Source organism: Thunnus thynnus, chromosome 19, assembly GCF_963924715.1.
Source record: "Thunnus thynnus chromosome 19, fThuThy2.1, whole genome shotgun sequence".
Classification (NCBI taxonomy): Eukaryota; Metazoa; Chordata; class Actinopteri; order Scombriformes; family Scombridae; genus Thunnus; species Thunnus thynnus.
Window position 1 is genome coordinate 16094002 of NC_089535.1, and position 5771 is coordinate 16099772.

The following is a 5771-nucleotide window of genomic DNA, read 5'->3' on the forward strand; positions in this document are numbered from 1 at the left end:
AGCCAACCACAGGGCGAACACGGGAGTTGGTATCTTTAGCAGCCAATCCGACTCAGCACATCACCGGAGTGGGCGTTCAGTGCCGTGCGTAAAGACGCATGTGTGCGCCTGACAGACAGACAGACGCATCATGCTATTTACACAGCATCGGTTTATTCTAGTGAATTAGCTGTTTTTTACCCCCCCAGTTGAGTCTCATAAGAAATGTGTATATGGTGGACAGCAGCATCCGCGCTGAATCATTTGGTACATTTTGTAATTAATACAGTTTTTTCTTTGAATCATAATATTCTGCACTATTAATTTAGTTGCAAAGGCTAAAAAAATGCATGTTATTTTTTTTTTTAAAAACAAAAAACTTAAGGAATTGTTTCTTTTTTGATCAGATGAAAAAAAAAAAATCCCTCTGCACCACCGCATGCAATGTTATTTCTGTCTGTTTAGTACCCAATCTAAATGCGTCCACAATCTTATTTACCGCCATATTTAGCCAATGTGTGTGCTTGTGTGCCTGTGCGTGTACATGTGCACGCAAGTCTGCCGTCTGCAGTAAGGAGATTAGAGGGGGTTTTCTTCCCTCACATCGTCAGTACCCGCTGTGAGCCCGCAGGGGGCAGCAGATAGCAGCACCATCATCATTATTATCATCACTCAGACATAACCGAGCCTCAGGGGAGCAAAGCTGTTCATGCTGTTCATGATGTTCTTACTATATAATGCAGCCGACTTATAAGTTATGCAGCTGTTGCAGCAGGAGACAAAAGAGCATTTAAGTCTGTCTGAGGAATCGTAATGAAGCAAATACAGCATAATGCTGCTGCATGAGCATCTTTAAATTTTCTGTCATTTCCATCACATCAAACAGTTGACTCTTGTATGTTGATTTCATCTCACACATCCACATTTATAAGATGTTATAAGATGTGTGGAGGCCTTCAGGCCAGCAGTGACACACTTTATAGCTTCATATTTTGAGTGGGGGAGTGGGGGGGCTGACTTTACCTCACATATGATATCACCTACTTTTAGTGGGACAGTAAGACATCATTCTAATACCTCTAGTTTTACTTGTCCAGATTTTCGCATGACCATCTCTGAGATTTATTCCTGAGCTGTTAAAACTAAAAACAGCAATATCTTTTTTCCTCCACCAGAAACAGTGTCCTCATTTCTTTGGCTAATCCGCAGACCTCGCTGTGAACAGTTTTCACAGGAACTATTTATTCAGTAGAAGACGGTGTCCAATGAAGATGGAGCACTATTTCTCTTGCTGCTGATTTTGTTAAATGTAACTTTTTTGATGCTATGAGCAACACTGCCGACCCCTTAACTTGACTCTTTGCCATCCATTTAACCAAGCTTTAAGGTTGACTCTATATGTCATACACCAAATATCTATATGAACTTTTCACATAATTATATTAGACCACAGAATTTATAGAGAAACATTCTAGTCTTGTTGCTTGATAGTAAATGATCAATATTATCATTATTGGACATTATCTGATCGAAGTGCTCTGTCCAGCTGTTTGTACTTTGGTTGTGAGGGTGCCAGTAGTGTGGGCCAATTTCCCTCCCTCTGGAGATAAAAAAGGTAATCTTTGCACACACACATACACACACACACACACACACACACACAAACAAACACATGCACACATGCATGCACACATGCACTGACTCACATGCACTGACTCACATGCACTGACTCACATTTAGTCCAACCCTAAAATTACATGGTGAACTTTGTAGGGAACAACTTTTTGTTCTCAAGAGAGATGAATTCCCCTTATGACCATAATCTGGTCAATACAAGTACACACACATACACACACACACACTGCTGCCAACTTCTGAATCATTTAATGAAAGTATTTGTGGAGCATTTGTCATTTCCATCTTGGGAGATACTGAAGTCTGTTTCCTTCTGTTTAAATCTTAACATCTGAATGACCAAGAGGTGATGTGAGTGACTGTTTTTGGTGATAAGAAGAAGAAGATAAGTTGAATAATGAGTGAAAAAAGTTGGTTGACTTATGAATGTTGATTTCTGCTCCCCAGAACTCAAGTGGAAAGAAAAGCAACATGTGCTAAAGTAAATATGCAAACATTAAACAATGTATTATTCAATTGAAAATGATCAGACTTAAATCTGATCTGATACAGAGACAGGACGGCAGAATGGAAGCGAGGAACAAAGGAAAAAAGAAGAGTGGGTGAAGCCAAATACAAAAATACAAAAAAAAAGCATCTTATCTGCTTAACTTGAAAATGAAAAGGGAATATAAGACACACATAAGTAAAGATGAAAATGTATCAGTGACATGAATCCTATATTATTGTGTGTGAAAGCTGCAGTAACAGTTAACTGTGTCTTGTCAGTGGGAGTTTTGTTTGTTTCAATCCCTGTTCTTTCTTTTTTTCTTTCCAGTTTGTTAGTTTCTATTCAGTTCTGCAGAGTTTCATTTTCCTGTCAGGATTCTTGACATTTGACCTGGAAACCATGTCTGTTGATTTTTTTTCATCAACCAAAGATCAGCTCTGGTTTTATATGCATGTTTTAAGACATATAAATATACTCTGCTTGTAATTATAATTTGTGTCTGATATGGTTTTTCTGCAACAACAAAAGCAAGTTCATTTACCTGGTTGGACAAATTAACTTCCAAACTAGTTAGACGTCACAAGTCACGCACGTGTAAAACTTTTTAAAAACGTATTTAAGGTGAACGCGGAGAAACTTTCCCTCTTCAGCCTTCTAGTGTCAAACTCTGTGCGTTCATCATTCTGCACAGTGAAGCTCAAACATCACAGTGAAATTATAGTAAGAAAAACACATATTTGAGCATCCTCACATCTTTCATCTTTTAGTTTAGTGATGTGACAAAACAGTTAAAAATCACCCATCATCACTTCCTAAAGCCTAAGGTGACATCTTCAAATTGCTTTTTTTGGTCAGATCAACGTTTACAATGATACAAAACAGAGAAAAAGAAGCAAAACTTCACAACTGAGAAGCTGAAACCAGATAATCTTTGTGCAATTTTTGCTTCATCAATTACTTAAACACCTCACATCAAAATTGTCATTGATGAATTTTCTAACTAATTGATCACCTGAATGTTTCAACTCCATATGTGCCTGAGAGTTTCTGATACACTGAGCGAACACAGACTTGAATATTCCCTTTCATCCCACACTGCCTCCCACGTATGTGCTTTTTTCTCACAGCTGCCTCCCATGTTCACCCAGTTGCACAACTCAGCTGAAATATATTAAAATTAATCCACTCCTTCACTCTGCTTCTAGTTACGCAGTTTACAGCAACCATGTCATGAAAATTACATCAAAAATCACATTTACTGGAAGCTTGCTATCTTTTTCTCCCTTACAAACAGGAGAGCAAGACACAGAGCCTTTTTCAGGGGATGTTTTTGGATCCCTCGTATTTCTGGGTTAGGTCGATGCACACTTGACTTCCTAAACTAACTTTGGATGAAAACCAGATGACAAGTTCCAACTGTGTGTGAGAATTATTGCTTTCAAGCTTCAACATCCTCGTAAAACCTCTGGGAGAGAGTCCAAAACTCATCTGTCTCCATGATTGTGAAACATGAGAAATAAGATATGACTGACACCCCCCAATCACCTCAGAGCCAAACAACCCTCTCTCCCACACACACACACAAGATGTCAAACACATGCACAAACAAAACTTGTGTTTTTGATCTAAATTAGCTTAATTTCCAACTTTATTCCCCCATAAACATTTTATTTGTTTGACTTGCTTTGAAAGTACTGAAACAATCTTTGTTGGAAGTCTTTACTGGCTCGCTATGTGTGTTTGTTCATTTTATATGGTTAAAAAAACCTGCAGCTCAGTGTTTCTCATGATGTCACTGAACACAGTTATAAAATTTCCTCAAAATATTTCATGTGATTAGTTTCTTGTGCTCCACCTGAGACTAGAGACCTTAAGTGAATGCTGATGAATGGGGGATATAATTCCAGTTTATAAAAACATTCAGCTGCTTCTTGTGCTGACAAGACCCACTTGGAGCTGACATCCGAAGCTGCTCTGTGCAGCCGACAAAAGCCACTAGATGGAGTATGTATGCTTTCGAAAAAGAAAGCAATCTGCAGCTCATTGTGGTATTAAGCAGACCTTGATAGCAAGATTTAAGTTTTCAGAGAAGTTGAACAAGTCTTCACTGGAACTGTTAAAAACTACTTGAGATTAGATTTCTGCAAATCACCTTTTACTGGCATTCCCAAAAAAAGTCTAGGAGATATAACTTATTCAAATCTCTGCAGCCAGACTCCAAAACTATAAAAGCCCTGTTGTTATTATTACATAAAACTTTAAACAGTCTGGGTCCAGCTTACATTGCAGACTCTCTTTATGTGTCCTCACACTCATTAAGATCCTTCAAAGCTGGTTCATTAGACTTGCAAAACCAAGTCAGCGGAATAGTGGAGATGAAGCTTTTTATAACTAAATTATGGAACAATATTCGTCAAACTATCAGAGAGGTGAGCTCAGTGAACATCTTTAAGAAACAGTTAAAAATATTTTACTTAGCTTTTAAAGTAGCGTTTTAATTATTTATTCACGCATGTTTTTAATTGCATTTTAAGTGAATGATTTTTAAACCTAAATATAATATTATAATGTACTGTATTCTAATAATTTCATTTGTAATACTTTGCACTTGAGCTGTCTACAGCGAACACAATAAGCTGTGAACTACAGTATGTTGTATGTGTGTTAGATATTTGCATTTTCAACATGCCTCTATGTCTGTTTTCTGTTGTTTTAAATGTAAAGGCACTTTGAGCTGCTTTCTCTGTAAGAAAGGTGCAATACAAGTAAAGATTATAATTATTAGTAATAATAATAATAATAATAATAATAATAATAATAATAATAATAATAATAGTCTTTTCATTTCTCTTGTTTTCTGTCTTTAATTAAGCACTTTGTAACTAATATTTTTAATTAAGTTATATAAAAAAAAAGTTCACTTACTTACTCACAGAGTGCCTATAGAGCATTTATCATAACATAGTAGCAAACTGCAAGTCAGGGTTATTGAAAGAAGAACAAAAGAAACCAGTTGCAACTGATTGAGAAACTCATTACAGACATAAAGGTACAACTATACATTATTATTCCAACTTAACAACAAATTAAATTATTGAATTATTATTAAATAATTTGAGTGATTCAAAACAATTTGAGTCATGATTCATTTGCAGACTATCATGCATGATAAGCCAGCACAGATACTGAACATGCATGATTTGCAGGCTCATAAAAACATATTGTCATCAAAGGAAGATATTGTGACACAGTCTTGTACCAGGGTCAAACCACAGATGATCAAAAATATTCCCTCTACCTCCCACATCACTATAGCACAGTGTGTGCTAACTTGTTATTGCACACATCCGATGACTGAGAAATAACCAGGTCAGTCAATAATAACTTGGCTAGACAGCTGGTTTAGTAAGCAAGGAGTGTAATCTTTTTGCAGATTCAGCGAAAATACTTTGAGATGATGAAGCCTGGTAGCAAAATGTTGATTGTATTTTGTTGTGCAGATATTACATGAAACATGAGCAGAAACTCTTCAGCAATGCCACAAGGAAAGAATACAACAGTACGAATAAGAGTTGTGCATTCAAAGGCTTGATCCATTTCAAAGGTTAATGTTTAATTATTGATGGACTAAAGTGTAAGCAGCATTTTAATGTTGTTGCTGGTGCAG